We start from the raw sequence: 18,900 nt of genomic DNA on the forward strand, positions 1-18,900 counted from the left end.
AATGGAATGGAATGGAATGGAATGGAATGGAATGGAATCAAACCGAGTAGAACGGAACTGAATGGAACGGAATGGAACGGAATAGAATGGAATTGAATCCACCCGAGTAGAATGGAATGGAATGGAATGGAATGGAATGGAATGGAATGGAATGGAACGGAATCAACCAGAGTGGAGAGAAATTGAATGGAAAGGAATGGAAAGGAATGGAATGGAATGGAATGGAATGCAACGGAATGGAATGGAAAGGAATATAAAGAAATGGAACGGAATCCACCCGAGACGATCAGAGTGGAAAGGAATGGTATGGAATGGAATGGAATGGAATGGAATGCAATGGAATGGAATGGAATGCCATGGAATGCAAAGGAAAGGAATGGAATGGAATGGGATGGAATGGAATGGAATGGAATGGAATCAACTCGAGTAGAACGGAATGGAATGGAATGGAATGGAATGGAATGGAATCAACTGGAGTAGAACGGAATTGAATGGAATGGAATGGAATGGAATGGAATGGTATGGAAAGGAATGGAATGGAATGGAATGGAATGGAATGGAATGGATTGGAATGGAATGGAATGGAATGGAAAGGAATGGCATGGAAGGCAATGGAATGGAATGGAATGGAATGGGATGGAATGGAATGGAATGGAATGGAATGGAATTGATTGGAATCAACCTGCGTAGAATGGAATGGAATGGAACGGAACGGAACGGAATGGAAAGGAGTGGAATGGAATGTAATGGAATGGAATGGAATGGAATGGAATGGAATGGAATCAAACCGAGTAGAACGCAATAGAATGGAATGGAGTGGAAGAGAATGGATTGGAATGGAATCAACCCGAGAGGAATGGAATGGAATGGAATGGAATGGAATGGAATGGAATGGAATGGAATGGAATGGAACGGAATGGAATGGAATGGAATGGACTGGAATGGAATGGAACGGAATCAACCAAAGTGGAGAGAATTGGAATGGAATGGAATGGAATGGAATGGAATGGAATGGAATGGAATGGAATGGAATGGAATCACCCCGAGTAGAAAGGAATGGAACGGAATGGAATGGAATGGAATGGAATGCAATGGAATGGAATGTAATGGAGTGGAAAGGAATGGAAAGAAAGGAATGGAATGGAATGGAATGGAATGGAATGCAATTTAATGGAATGGAAACAACACGAGTAAAAAGGAATGGAATAGAATGGAATAGAATGGAATGGAATTCAATGGAATTGAATGTAACGGAATGGAATGCAATGGAAAGGAAAGGAAAGGAATGGAGTGGAATGGAATGGAATGGAATGGAATGGAATGGAATGGAGTGGAATGGTTTGGAATGCAATGCAATGGAATGGAATAGAATGGAATGGAATCTACACGAGTAGAACGTAATGGAATGGAATGGAATGGAATGGAATGGAAGGGAATGGAATGGAATGGAATCATCCCGAGTATAACGGAATGGAATGGAATGGAATCGAATGGAGTGGAATGGAATGGAATGGAATGGAATGGAATGGAATGGAATGGAATCTAATGGAATGGAATGGAATGGAATGGAATGGAATGGAATGGAATGGAATGGAATGGAATGGAATGGAATCGTATGGAATGGTATGGAATGCAATTCAGTGGAATGGAATGGAATGGAATGGAATGGAATGGAATGGAATGGAATGGAATGGAATGGAATCAACCAGAGTAGAACGGAAAGGAATGGAACGGAATGGAATGGAATCTAATGGAGTGGAATTGAATCAAACCGAGTAGAACGGAATGGGATAGAATGGAATGTAATGGAATGGAATGCAATGGAATATAATGGAATCAACCTGGGTAGAATGGAATGAAATAGAATGGAATGGAATGGAGTGGAATGCAAAGCAATGGAATGGAATGGAACGGAATGTATTCAACACGAGTAGAACGGAAAGGAACGGAATGGAATGCAATGGAATGGAATGGAATGGAATGGAATGGAATGGAATGGAATGGAATGGAATGGAATCAACTCTAGTAGAACGGCATGGAATGGAATGGAATGGAATGGAATGGAATGGAATGGAATGGTATGGAATTGAATGGAATGGAATGGAATGGAAAGGAATGGATGGGAATGGAATGGAAAGGAATGGAATGGAATGGAAGGCAATGGAATGGAATGGAATGGAATGGGATGGAATGGAATGGAATGGAATGGAATGGAATGGAATGGATTGGAATCAACCTGCGTAGAATTGAATGGAATGGAACGGAACGGAACAGAACGGAATGGAATGGAGTGGAATGGAATGGAATGGAATGGAATGGAATGGAATGGAATGGAATGGAATGGAATGGAATCAACCCGAGTAGAACGGAATAGAATGGAATGGAGTGGAAGGAAATGGATTGGAATGGAATCAACCTGAGAGGAATGGAATGGAATGGAAAGGAATGGAATGGAATGGAATGGAATGTAAAGGAATGGAACGGAATCAACCCGAATTCAACGGAATGGAATGGAATGGAATAGAATGGAATGGAATGTAAAGGAATGGAATGCAATGGAAAGGAAAGGAATGGAATAGAATGAATGGAATGGAATGGAACGCAATGGAATGGAATGGAATCAACCCGAGTAAAACGGAATGGAATAGAATGGAATAGAGTGGAATGGAATTCAATGGAATTGAATGTAACGGAATGGAATGCAATGGAAAGGAAAGGAAAGGATTGGAATGGAATGGAATGGAATGGAATGGAATGGAATGGATTGGAATCAACCCGCGCAGAATGGAATGGAATGGAACGGAACGGAACGGAATGGAATGGAGTGGAATGCAATGGAATGGAATGGAATGGAATGGAATGGAATGGAATCAAACCGAGTAGAACGGAATAGAATGGAATGGAGTGGAAGGGAATGGATTGGAATGGAATCAACCCGAGAGGAATGCAATGGAATGGAATGGAATGGAAAGGAATGGAATGGAATGGAATGGACTGGAATGGAATGGAATGGAATCAACCAGAGTGGAGAGAATTGGAATGGAATGGAATGGAATGGAATGGAATGGAATGGAATGGAATGGACTGGGATGGAATGGAATGGAATCAAACCGAGTAGAACGGAATAGAATGGAATGGAGTGGAATTGAATAGAATGGAAAGGAATGGAATGGAATGGAATGGAATGGAATGGAATGGAATGGAATGGAATGGAATCAACCCGAGTAGAAAGGAATGGAATAGAATGGAATGGAATGGAATGGAATGCAATGGAATGGAACGGAATCAACCCGAATTCAACGGAATTGAGTAGAATGGAATAGAATGGGATGGAATTCAATGGAATGGAATGTAATGGAATGGAATGCAATGGAAAGGAAAGGAATGGAATAGAATGGAATGGAATGGAATGGAACGCAATGGAATGGAATGGAATCAACCCGAGTAAAACGGAATGGAATAGAATGGAATAGAATGGAATGGAATTCAATGGAATTGAATGTAACGAAATGGAATGCAATGGAAAGGAAAGGAATGGAATGGAATGGAATGGAATGGAATCGAATGGGATGGAATGCAGCGGAATTGAATGGAATGGAATGGAATGGAATCAACCTGAGTGGAATGGAATGGAATGGAATGAAATGGAATCAACCCGAGAAGAACGGAATGAAATGGAATGCAATGGAATGGAATGGAATGGAATAGAATGGAATGGAATGGAATGGAATGGAATCAACCCCAGAAGAATGGAATGGAATGGAATGGAATTGAATGGAACGGAACGGAACAGAATGGAAAGGAATGCAACGGAACGGAATGGTATGGATTGGAATCAACCCGAGAAGAACGGAGTGGAATGGAATGGAATGGAGTGGAATGGAATGGAATGGAATGGAAAGGAAAGGAATGGAATGGAATGGAATGGAATGTTATCAACCAGAGTGGAGAGAATTGGAATGGAATGGAATGGAATGGAATGGAATGGAATGGAATGGAATGGAAACAACCCGAGTAGAACGGAACTGAATGGAACGGAATGGAACGGAATAGAATGGAATTGAATCCACCCGAGTAGAATGGAATGGAATGGAATGGAATGGAATGGAATGGAATGGAATGGAACGGAATCAACCAGAGTGGAGAGAAATTGAATGGAAAGGAATGGAATGGAATGGAATGCAATGGAATGGAATGGAATGCCATGGAATGCAAAGGAAAGGAATGGAATGGAATGGGATGGAATGGAATGGAATGGAATGGAATCAACTCGAGTAGAACGGAATGGAATGGAATGGAATGGAATGGAATGGAATCAACTGGAGTAGAACGGAATTGAATGGAATGGAATGGAATGGAATGGAATGGTATGGAAAGGAATGGAATGGAATGGAATGGAATGGAATGGAATGGATTGGAATGGAATGGAATGGAATGGAAAGGAATGGCATGGAAGGCAATGGAATGGAATGGAATGGAATGGGATGGAATGGAATGGAATGGAATGGAATGGGATTGATTGGAATCAACCTGCGTAGAATGGAATGGAATGGAACGGAACGGAACGGAATGGAAAGGAGTGGAATGGAATGTAATGGAATGGAATGGAATGGAATGGAATGGAATGGAATCAAACCGAGTAGAACGCAATAGAATGGAATGGAGTGGAAGAGAATGGATTGGAATGGAATCAACCCGAGAGGAATGGAATGGAATGGAATGGAATGGAATGGAATGGAATGGAATGGAATGGAATGGAACGGAATGGAATGGAATGGAATGGACTGGAATGGAATGGAACGGAATCAACCAAAGTGGAGAGAATTGGAATGGAATGGAATGGAATGGAATGGAATGGAATGGAATGGAATGGAATGGAATGGAATCACCCCGAGTAGAAAGGAATGGAACGGAATGGAATGGAATGGAATGGAATGCAATGGAATGGAATGTAATGGAGTGGAAAGGAATGGAAAGAAAGGAATGGAATGGAATGGAATGGAATGGAATGCAATTTAATGGAATGGAAACAACACGAGTAAAAAGGAATGGAATAGAATGGTATAGAATGGAATGGAATTCAATGGAATTGAATGTAACGGAATGGAATGCAATGGAAAGGAAAGGAAAGGAATGGAGTGGAATAGAATTGAATGGAATTCAATGGAATTGAATGTAACGGAATGGAATGCAATGGAAAGGAAAGGAAAGGAATGGAGTGGAATGGAATGGAATGGAATGGAATGGAATGGAATGGAGTGGAATGGTTTGGAATGCAATGCAATGGAATGGAATAGAATGGAATGGAATCTACACGAGTAGAACGTAATGGAATGGAATGGAATGGAATGGAATGGAAGGGAATGGAATGGAATGGAATCATCCCGAGTATAACGGAATGGAATGGAATGGAATCGAATGGAGTGGAATGGAATGGAATGGAATGGAATGGAATGGAATGGAATGGAATCTAATGGAATGGAATGGAATGGAATGGAATGGAATGGAATGGAATGGAATGGAATGGAATGGAATGGAATCGTATGGAATGGTATGGAATGCAATTCAGTGGAATGGAATGGAATGGAATGGAATGGAATGGAATGGAATGGAATGGAATGGAATGGAATCAACCAGAGTAGAACGGAAAGGAATGGAACGGAATGGAATGGAATCTAATGGAGTGGAATTGAATCAAACCGAGTAGAACGGAATGGGATAGAATGGAATGTAATGGAATGGAATGCAATGGAATATAATGGAATCAACCTGGGTAGAATGGAATGAAATAGAATGGAATGGAATGGAGTGGAATGCAAAGCAATGGAATGGAATGGAACGGAATGTATTCAACACGAGTAGAACGGAAAGGAACGGAATGGAATGCAATGGAATGGAATGGAATGGAATGGAATGGAATGGAATGGAATGGAATGGAATGGAATCAACTCTAGTAGAACGGCATGGAATGGAATGGAATGGAATGGAATGGAATGGTATGGAATTGAATGGAATGGAATGGAATGGAAAGGAATGGATGGGAATGGAATGGAAAGGAATGGAATGGAATGGAAGGCAATGGAATGGAATGGAATGGAATGGGATGGAATGGAATGGAATGGAATGGAATGGAATGGAATGGATTGGAATCAACCTGCGTAGAATTGAATGGAATGGAACGGAACGGAACAGAACGGAATGGAATGGAGTGGAATGGAATGGAATGGAATGGAATGGAATGGAATGGAATGGAATGGAATCAACCCGAGTAGAACGGAATAGAATGGAATGGAGTGGAAGGAAATGGATTGGAATGGAATCAACCTGAGAGGAATGGAATGGAATGGAAAGGAATGGAATGGAATGGAATGGAATGTAAAGGAATGGAACGGAATCAACCCGAATTCAACGGAATGGAATGGAATGGAATAGAATGGAATGGAATGTAAAGGAATGGAATGCAATGGAAAGGAAAGGAATGGAATAGAATGAATGGAATGGAATGGAACGCAATGGAATGGAATGGAATCAACCCGAGTAAAACGGAATGGAATAGAATGGAATAGAGTGGAATGGAATTCAATGGAATTGAATGTAACGGAATGGAATGCAATGGAAAGGAAAGGAAAGGATTGGAATGGAATGGAATGGAATGGAATGGAATGGAATGGAATGGATTGGAATCAACCCGCGCAGAATGGAATGGAATGGAACGGAACGGAACGGAACGGAATGGAATGGAGTGGAATGCAATGGAATGGAATGGAATGGAATGGAATGGAATGGAATCAAACCGAGTAGAACGGAATAGAATGGAATGGAGTGGAAGGGAATGGATTGGAATGGAATCAACCCGAGAGGAATGCAATGGAATGGAATGGAATGGAAAGGAATGGAATGGAATGGAATGGACTGGAATGGAATGGAATGGAATCAACCAGAGTGGAGAGAATTGGAATGGAATGGAATGGAATGGAATGGAATGGAATGGAATGGAATGGACTGGGATGGAATGGAATGGAATCAAACCGAGTAGAACGGAATAGAATGGAATGGAGTGGAATTGAATAGAATGGAAAGGAATGGAATGGAATGGAATGGAATGGAATGGAATGGAATGGAATGGAATCAACCCGAGTAGAAAGGAATGGAATAGAATGGAATGGAATGGAATGGAATGCAATGGAATGGAACGGAATCAACCCGAATTCAACGGAATTGAGTAGAATGGAATAGAATGGGATGGAATTCAATGGAATGGAATGTAATGGAATGGAATGCAATGGAAAGGAAAGGAATGGAATAGAATGGAATGGAATGGAATGGAACGCAATGGAATGGAATGGAATCAACCCGAGTAAAACGGAATGGAATAGAATGGAATAGAATGGAATGGAATTCAATGGAATTGAATGTAACGAAATGGAATGCAATGGAAAGGAAAGGAATGGAATGGAATGGAATGGAATGGAATCGAATGGGATGGAATGCAGCGGAATTGAATGGAATGGAATGGAATGGAATCAACCTGAGTGGAATGGAATGGAATGGAATGAAATGGAATCAACCCGAGAAGAACGGAATGAAATGGAATGCAATGGAATGGAATGGAATGGAATAGAATGGAATGGAATGGAATGGAATGGAATCAACCCCAGAAGAATGGAATGGAATGGAATGGAATTGAATGGAACGGAACGGAACAGAATGGAAAGGAATGCAACGGAACGGAATGGTATGGATTGGAATCAACCCGAGAAGAACGGAGTGGAATGGAATGGAATGGAGTGGAATGGAATGGAATGGAATGGAAAGGAAAGGAATGGAATGGAATGGAATGGAATGTTATCAACCAGAGTGGAGAGAATTGGAATGGAATGGAATGGAATGGAATGGAATGGAATGGAATGGAATGGAAACAACCCGAGTAGAACGGAACTGAATGGAACGGAATGGAACGGAATAGAATGGAATTGAATCCACCCGAGTAGAATGGAATGGAATGGAATGGAATGGAATGGAATGGAATGGAATGGAACGGAATCAACCAGAGTGGAGAGAAATTGAATGGAAAGGAATGGAATGGAATGGAATGCAATGGAATGGAATGGAATGCCATGGAATGCAAAGGAAAGGAATGGAATGGAATGGGATGGAATGGAATGGAATGGAATGGAATGGAATGGAACGGAATCAACTCGAGTAGAACGGAATGGAATGGAATGGAATGCAATGGAATAGAATGGAATGGAATGGAATCAAGTCGAGTAGAACGGAATGGAATGGAATGGCATGGAATGGAATGGAATGGAATGGAATGGAATGGAATGGAATGGAATGGAATGGAATCTAATGGAATGGAATGGAATGGAATGGAATGGAACGGAATCAACCAGAGTGGAGAGAAATTGAATGGAAAGGAATGGAATGGAATGGAATGGAATGGAATGCAATGGAATGGAATGGAATGCCATGGAATGCAAAGGAAAGGAATGGAATGGAATGGGATGGAATGGAATGGAATGGAATGGAATGGAATGGAATCAAACCGAGTAGAACGGAACCGAATGGAACGGAATGGAACGGAATAGAATGGAATTGAATCCACCCGAGTAGAATGGAATGGAATGGAATGGAATGGAATGGAATGGAATGGAACGGAATCAACCAGAGTGGAGAGAAATTGAATGGAAAGGAATGGAATGGAATGGAATGGAATGGAATGCAATGGAATGGAATGGAATGCCATGGAATGCAAAGGAAAGGAATGGAATGGAATGGGATGGAATGGAATGGAATGGAATGGAATGGAATGGAACGGAATCAACTCGAGTAGAACGGAATGGAATGGAATGGAATGCAATGGAATGGAATGGAATGGAATGGAATCAAGTCGAGTAGAACGGAATGGAATGGAATGGCATGGAATGGAATGGAATGGAATGGAATGGAATGGAATGGAATGGAATGGAATGGAATGGAATCGTATGGAATGGTATGGAATGCAATTCAGTGGAATGGAATGGAATGGAATGGAATGGAATGGAATGGAATGGAATGGAATGGAATGGAATGGAATGGAATGGAATGGAATCAACCAGAGTAGAACGGAAAGGAATGGAACGGAATGGAATGGAATCTAATGGAGTGGAATTGAATCAAACCGAGTAGAACGGAATGGGATAGAATGGAATGTAATGGAATGGAATGCAATGGAATATAATGGAATCAACCTGGGTAGAATGGAATGAAATAGAATGGAATGGAATGGAGTGGAATGCAAAGCAATGGAATGGAATGGAACGGAATGTATTCAACACGAGTAGAACGGAAAGGAACGGAATGGAATGCAATGGAATGGAATGGAATGGAATGGAATGGAATGGAATGGAATGGAATGGAATGGAATCAACTCTAGTAGAACGGCATGGAATGGAATGGAATGGAATGGAATGGAATGGAATGGTATGGAATTGAATGGAATGGAATGGAATGGAAAGGAATGGATGGGAATGGAATGGAAAGGAATGGAATGGAATGGAAGGCAATGGAATGGAATGGAATGGAATGGGATGGAATGGAATGGAATGGAATGGATTGGAATCAACCTGCGTAGAATTGAATGGAATGGAACGGAACGGAACAGAACGGAATGGAATGGAGTGGAATGGAATGGAATGGAATGGAATGGAATGGAATCAACCCGAGTAGAACGGAATAGAATGGAATGGAGTGGAAGGAAATGGATTGGAATGGAATCAACCTGAGAGGAATGGAATGGAATGGAAAGGAATGGAATGGAATGGAATGGAATGCAAAGGAATGGAACGGAATCAACCCGAATTCAACGGAATGGAATGGAATGGAATAGAATGGAATGGAATGTAAAGGAATGGAATGCAATGTAAAGGAAAGGAATGGAATAGAATGAATGGAATGGAATGGAACGCAATGGAATGGAATGGAATCAACCCGAGTAAAACGGAATGGAATAGAATGGAATAGAGTGGAATGGAATTCAATGGAATTGAATGTAACGGAATGGAATGCAATGGAAAGGAAAGGAAAGGATTGGAATGGAATGGAATGGAATGGAATGGAATGGAATGGATTGGAATCAACCCGCGCAGAATGGAATGGAATGGAACGGAACGGAACGGAATGGAATGGAGTGGAATGCAATGGAATGGAATGGAATCGTATGGAATGGTATGGAATGCAATTCAGTGGAATGGAATGGAATGGAATGGAATGGAATGGAATGGAATGGAATGGAATGGAATGGAATGGAATCAACCAGAGTAGAACGGAAAGGAATGGAACGGAATGGAATGGAATCTAATGGAGTGGAATTGAATCAAACCGAGTAGAACGGAATGGGATAGAATGGAATGTAATGGAATGGAATGCAATGGAATATAATGGAATCAACCAGGGTAGAATGGAATGAAATAGAATGGAATGGAATGGAGTGGAATGCAAAGCAATGGAATGGAATGGAATGGAATGTATTCAACACGAGTAGAACGGAAAGGAACGGAATGGAATGCAATGGAATGGAATGGAATGGAATGGAATGGAATGGAATGGAATGGAATCAAACCGAGTAGAACGGAACTGAATGGAACGGAATGGAACGGAATAGAATGGAATTGAATCCACCCGAGTAGAATGGAATGGAATGGAATGGAATGGAATGGAATGGAATGGAATGGAACGGAATCAACCAGAGTGGAGAGAAATTGAATGGAAAGGAATGGAAAGGAATGGAATGGAATGGAATGGAATGCAACGGAATGGAATGGAAAGGAATATAAAGAAATGGAACGGAATCCACCCGAGACGATCAGAGTGGAAAGGAATGGTATGGAATGGAATGGAATGGAGTGGAATGCAATGGAATGGAATGGAATGCCATGGAATGCAAAGGAAAGGAATGGAATGGAATGGGATGGAATGGAATGGAATGGAATGGAATCAACTCGAGTAGAACGGAATGGAATGGAATGGAATGGAATGGAATGGAATCAACTGGAGTAGAACGGAATTGAATGGAATGGAATGGAATGGAATGGAATGGTATGGAAAGGAATGGAATGGAATGGAATGGAATGGAATGGAATGGATTGGAATGGAATGGAATGGAATGGAAAGGAATGGCATGGAAGGCAATGGAATGGAATGGAATGGAATGGGATGGAATGGAATGGAATGGAATGGAATGGAATTGATTGGAATCAACCTGCGTAGAATGGAATGGAATGGAACGGAACGGAACGGAATGGAAAGGAGTGGAATGGAATGTAATGGAATGGAATGGAATGGAATGGAATGGAATGGAATGGAATCAAACCGAGTAGAACGCAATAGAATGGAATGGAGTGGAAGAGAATGGATTGGAATGGAATCAACCCGAGAGGAATGGAATGGAATGGAATGGAATGGAATGGAATGGAATGGAATGGAATGGAATGGAACGGAATGGAATGGAATGGAATGGACTGGAATGGAATGGAACGGAATCAACCAAAGTGGAGAGAATTGGAATGGAATGGAATGGAATGGAATGGAATGGAATGGAATGGAATGGAATGGAATGGAATCACCCCGAGTAGAAAGGAATGGAACGGAATGGAATGGAATGGAATGGAATGCAATGGAATGGAATGTAATGGAGTGGAAAGGAATGGAAAGAAAGGAATGGAATGGAATGGAATGGAATGGAATGCAATTTAATGGAATGGAAACAACACGAGTAAAAAGGAATGGAATAGAATGGAATAGAATGGAATGGAATTCAATGGAATTGAATGTAACGGAATGGAATGCAATGGAAAGGAAAGGAAAGGAATGGAGTGGAATGGAATGGAATGGAATGGAATGGAATGGAATGGAGTGGAATGGTTTGGAATGCAATGCAATGGAATGGAATAGAATGGAATGGAATCTACACGAGTAGAACGTAATGGAATGGAATGGAATGGAATGGAATGGAAGGGAATGGAATGGAATGGAATCATCCCGAGTATAACGGAATGGAATGGAATGGAATCGAATGGAGTGGAATGGAATGGAATGGAATGGAATGGAATGGAATGGAATGGAATCTAATGGAATGGAATGGAATGGAATGGAATGGAATGGAATGGAATGGAATGGAATGGAATGGAATCGTATGGAATGGTATGGAATGCAATTCAGTGGAATGGAATGGAATGGAATGGAATGGAATGGAATGGAATGGAATGGAATGGAATGGAATCAACCAGAGTAGAACGGAAAGGAATGGAACGGAATGGAATGGAATCTAATGGAGTGGAATTGAATCAAACCGAGTAGAACGGAATGGGATAGAATGGAATGTAATGGAATGGAATGCAATGGAATATAATGGAATCAACCTGGGTAGAATGGAATGAAATAGAATGGAATGGAATGGAGTGGAATGCAAAGCAATGGAATGGAATGGAACGGAATGTATTCAACACGAGTAGAACGGAAAGGAACGGAATGGAATGCAATGGAATGGAATGGAATGGAATGGAATGGAATGGAATGGAATGGAATGGAATGGAATCAACTCTAGTAGAACGGCATGGAATGGAATGGAATGGAATGGAATGGAATGGAATGGAATGGAATGGTATGGAATTGAATGGAATGGAATGGAATGGAAAGGAATGGATGGGAATGGAATGGAAAGGAATGGAATGGAATGGAAGGCAATGGAATGGAATGGAATGGAATGGGATGGAATGGAATGGAATGGAATGGAATGGAATGGAATGGATTGGAATCAACCTGCGTAGAATTGAATGGAATGGAACGGAACGGAACAGAACGGAATGGAATGGAGTGGAATGGAATGGAATGGAATGGAATGGAATGGAATGGAATGGAATCAACCCGAGTAGAACGGAATAGAATGGAATGGAGTGGAAGGAAATGGATTGGAATGGAATCAACCTGAGAGGAATGGAATGGAATGGAAAGGAATGGAATGGAATGGAATGGAATGTAAAGGAATGGAACGGAATCAACCCGAATTCAACGGAATGGAATGGAATGGAATAGAATGGAATGGAATGTAAAGGAATGGAATGCAATGGAAAGGAAAGGAATGGAATAGAATGAATGGAATGGAATGGAACGCAATGGAATGGAATGGAATCAACCCGAGTAAAACGGAATGGAATAGAATGGAATAGAGTGGAATGGAATTCAATGGAATTGAATGTAACGGAATGGAATGCAATGGAAAGGAAAGGAAAGGATTGGAATGGAATGGAATGGAATGGAATGGAATGGAATGGAATGGATTGGAATCAACCCGCGCAGAATGGAATGGAATGGAACGGAACGGAACGGAATGGAATGGAGTGGAATGCAATGGAATGGAATGGAATGGAATGGAATGGAATGGAATCAAACCGAGTAGAACGGAATAGAATGGAATGGAGTGGAAGGGAATGGATTGGAATGGAATCAACCCGAGAGGAATGCAATGGAATGGAATGGAATGGAAAGGAATGGAATGGAATGGAATGGACTGGAATGGAATGGAATGGAATCAACCAGAGTGGAGAGAATTGGAATGGAATGGAATGGAATGGAATGGAATGGAATGGAATGGAATGGACTGGGATGGAATGGAATGGAATCAAACCGAGTAGAACGGAATAGAATGGAATGGAGTGGAATTGAATAGAATGGAAAGGAATGGAATGGAATGGAATGGAATGGAATGGAATGGAATGGAATGGAATGGAATCAACCCGTGTAGAAAGGAATGGAATAGAATGGAATGGAATGGAATGGAATGCAATGGAATGGAACGGAATCAACCCGAATTCAACGGAATTGAGTAGAATGGAATAGAATGGGATGGAATTCAATGGAATGGAATGTAATGGAATGGAATGCAATGGAAAGGAAAGGAATGGAATAGAATGGAATGGAATGGAATGGAACGCAATGGAATGGAATGGAATCAACCCGAGTAAAACGGAATGGAATAGAATGGAATAGAATGGAATGGAATTCAATGGAATTGAATGTAACGAAATGGAATGCAATGGAAAGGAAAGGAATGGAATGGAATGGAATCGAATGGGATGGAATGCAGCGGAATTGAATGGAATGGAATGGAATGGAATCAACCTGAGTGGAATGGAATGGAATGGAATGAAATGGAATCAACCCGAGAAGAACGGAATGAAATGGAATGCAATGGAATGGAATGGAATGGAATAGAATGGAATGGAATGGAATGGAATGGAATCAACCCCAGAAGAATGGAATGGAATGGAATGGAATTGAATGGAACGGAACGGAACAGAATGGAAAGGAATGCAACGGAACGGAATGGTATGGATTGGAATCAACCCGAGAAGAACGGAGTGGAATGGAATGGAATGGAGTGGAATGGAATGGAATGGAATGGAAAGGAAAGGAATGGAATGGAATGGAATGGAATGTTATCAACCAGAGTGGAGAGAATTGGAATGGAATGGAATGGAATGGAATGGAATGGAATGGAATGGAAACAACCCGAGTAGAACGGAACTGAATGGAACGGAATGGAACGGAATAGAATGGAATTGAATCCACCCGAGTAGAATGGAATGGAATGGAATGGAATGGAATGGAATGGAATGGAATGGAACGGAATCAACCAGAGTGGAGAGAAATTGAATGGAAAGGAATGGAATGGAATGGAATGCAATGGAATGGAATGGAATGCCATGGAATGCAAAGGAAAGGAATGGAATGGAATGGGATGGAATGGAATGGAATGGAATGGAATGGAATGGAACGGAATCAACTCGAGTAGAACGGAATGGAATGGAATGGAATGCAATGGAATGGAATGGAATGGAATGGAATCAAGTCGAGTAGAACGGAATGGAATGGAATGGCATGGAATGGAATGGAATGGAATGGAATGGAATGGAATGGAATGGAATGGAATCTAATGGAATGGAATGGAATGGAATGGAATGGAACGGAATCAACCAGAGTGGAGAGAAATTGAATGGAAAGGAATGGAATGGAATGGAATGGAATGGAATGCAATGGAATGGAATGGAATGCCATGGAATGCAAAGGAAAGGAATGGAATGGCATGGGATGGAATGGAATGGAATGGAATGGAATGGAATGGAATCAAACCGAGTAGAACGGAACCGAATGGAACGGAATGGAACGGAATAGAATGGAATTGAATCCACCCGAGTAGAATGGAATGGAATGGAATGGAATGGAATGGAATGGAATGGAACGGAATCAACCAGAGTGGAGAGAAATTGAATGGAAAGGAATGGAATGGAATGGAATGGAATGGAATGCAATGGAATGGAATGGAATGCCATGGAATGCAAAGGAAAGGAATGGAATGGAATGGGATGGAATGGAATGGAATGGAATGGAATGGAATGGAATGGAACGGAATCAACTCGAGTAGAACGGAATGGAATGGAATGGAATGCAATGGAATGGAATGGAATGGAATGGAATCAAGTCGAGTAGAACGGAATGGAATGGAATGGCATGGAATGGAATGGAATGGAATGGAATGGAATGGAATGGAATGGAATGGAATGGAATGGAATCGTATGGAATGGTATGGAATGCAATTCAGTGGAATGGAATGGAATGGAATGGAATGGAATGGAATGGAATGGAATGGAATGGAATGGAATGGAATGGAATGGAATGGAATCAACCAGAGTAGAACGGAAAGGAATGGAACGGAATGGAATGGAATCTAATGGAGTGGAATTGAATCAAACCGAGTAGAACGGAATGGGATAGAATGGAATGTAATGGAATGGAATGCAATGGAATATAATGGAATCAACCTGGGTAGAATGGAATGAAATAGAATGGAATGGAATGGAGTGGAATGCAAAGCAATGGAATGGAATGGAACGGAATGTATTCAACACGAGTAGAACGGAAAGGAACGGAATGGAATGCAATGGAATGGAATGGAATGGAATGGAATGGAATGGAATGGAATGGAATGGAATGGAATCAACTCTAGTAGAACGGCATGGAATGGAATGGAATGGAATGGAATGGAATGGAATGGAATGGTATGGAATTGAATGGAATGGAATGGAATGGAAAGGAATGGATGGGAATGGAATGGAAAGGAATGGAATGGAATGGAAGGCAATGGAATGGAATGGAATGGAATGGGATGGAATGGAATGGAATGGAATGGATTGGAATCAACCTGCGTAGAATTGAATGGAATGGAACGGAACGGAACAGAACGGAATGGAATGGAGTGGAATGGAATGGAATGGAATGGAATGGAATGGAATGGAATGGAATCAACCCGAGTAGAACGGAATAGAATGGAATGGAGTGGAAGGAAATGGATTGGAATGGAATCAACCTGAGAGGAATGGAATGGAATGGAAAGGAATGGAATGGAATGGAATGGAATGCAAAGGAATGGAACGGAATCAACCCGAATTCAACGGAATGGAATGGAATGGAATAGAATGGAATGGAATGTAAAGGAATGGAATGCAATGGAAAGGAAAGGAATGGAATAGAATGAATGGAATGGAATGGAACGCAATGGAATGGAATGGAATCAACCCGAGTAAAACGGAATGGAATAGAATGGAATAGAGTGGAATGGAATTCAATGGAATTGAATGTAACGGAATGGAATGCAATGGAAAGGAAAGGAAAGGATTGGAATGGAATGGAATGGAATGGAATGGAATGGAATGGAATGGATTGGAATCAACCCGTGCAGAATGGAATGGAATGGAACGGAACGGAACGGAATGGAATGGAGTGGAATGCAATGGAATGGAATGGAATGGAATGGAATGGAATGGAATGGAATCAAACCGAGTAGAACGGAATAGAATGGAATGGAGTGGAAGGGAATGGATTGGAATGGAATCAACCCGAGAGGAATGGAATGGAATGGAATGGAATGGAAAGGAATGGAATGGAATGGAATGGACTGGACTGGAATGGAATGGAATCAACCAGAGTGGAGAGAATTGGAATGGAATGGAATGGAATGGAATGGAATGGAATGGAATGGACTGGGATGGAATGGAATGGAATCAAACCGAGTAGAACGGAATAGAATGGAATGGAGTGGAATGGAATAGAATGGAAAGGAATGGAATGGAATGGAATGGAATGGAATGGAATGGAATGGAATGGAATCAACCCGAGTAGAAAGGAATGGAATAGAATGGAATGGAATGGAATGGAATGCAATGGAATGGAACGGAATCAACCCGAATTCAACGGAATTGAGTAGAATGGAATAGAATGGGATGGAATTCAATGGAATGGAATGTAATGGAATGGAATGCAATGGAAAGGAAAGGAATGGAATAGAATGGAATGGAATGGAATGGAACGCAATGGAATGGAATGGAATCAACCCGAGTAAAACGGAATGGAATAGAATGGAATAGAATGGAATGGAATTCAATGGAATTGAATGTAACGAAATGGAATGCAATGGAAAGGAAAGGAATGGAATGGAATGGAATGGAATGGAATCGAATGGGATGGAATGCAGCGGAATTGAATGGAATGGAATGGAATGGAATCAACCAGAGTGGAATGGAATGGAATGGAATGAAATGGAATCAACCCGAGAAGAACGGAATGAAATGGAATGCAATGGAATGGAATGGAATGGAATAGAATGGAATGGAATGGAATGGAATGGAATCAACCCCAGAAGAATGGAATGGAATGGAATGGAATTGAATGGAACGGAACGGAACAGAATGGAAAGGAATGCAACGGAACGGAATGGTATGGAATGGAATCAACCCGAGAAGAACGGAGTGGAATGGAATGGAATGGAGTGGAATGGAATGGAATGGAATGGAAAGGAAAGGAATGGAATGGAATGGAATGGAATGTTATCAACCAGAGTGGAGAGAATTGGAATGGAATGGAATAGAATGGAATGGAATGGAATGGTATGGAATGGAATGGAATGGAATCAACCCGAGTAGAACGGAACTGAATGGAACGGAATGGAACGGAATAGAATGGAATTGAATCCACCCGAGTAGAATGGAATGGAATGGAATGGAATGGAATGGAATGGAATGGAATGGAATGGAATGGAACGGAATCAACCAGAGTGGAGAGAAATTGAATGGAAAGGAATGGAATGGAATGGAATGGAATGGAATGCAATGGAATGGAATGGAATGCCATGGAATGCAAAGGAAAGGAATGGAATGGAATGGGATGGAATGGAATGGAATGGAATGGAATGGAATGGAACGGAATCAACTCGAGTAGAACGGAATGGAATGGAATGGAATGCAATGGAATGGAATGGAATGGAATGGAATCAACTCGAGTAGAACGGAATGGAATGGAATGGCATGGAATGGAATGGAATGGAATGGAATGGTATGGAATGGAATGGAATGGAATGGAATGGAATGGAATGGAATGGAATGGAATGGAATGGAATGGAATGGATTGGAATGGAATGGAATGGAATGGAAAGGAATGGCATGGAAGGCAATGGAATGGAAAGGAATGGAATGGGATGGAATGGAATGGAATGGAATGGAATGGAATGGATTGGAATCAACCTGCGTAGAATGGAATGGAATGGAACTGAACGGAACGGAATGGAAAGGAGTGGAATGGAATGGAATGGAATGGAATGGAATGGAATGGAATGGAATCAAACCGAGTAGAACGGAATAGAATGGAATGGAGTGGAAGGGAATGGATTGGAATGGAATCAACCCGAGAGGAATGGAATGGAATGGAATGGAATGGAATGGAAAGGAATGGAATGGAATGGAATGGACTGGAATGGAATGGAATGGAATCAACCAGCGTGGAGAGAATTGGAATGGAATGGAATGGAAT

This window comes from Gorilla gorilla, chromosome 4 (assembly GCF_029281585.2).
Source record: "Gorilla gorilla gorilla isolate KB3781 chromosome 4, NHGRI_mGorGor1-v2.1_pri, whole genome shotgun sequence".
Lineage (NCBI taxonomy): Eukaryota > Metazoa > Chordata > Mammalia > Primates > Hominidae > Gorilla > Gorilla gorilla.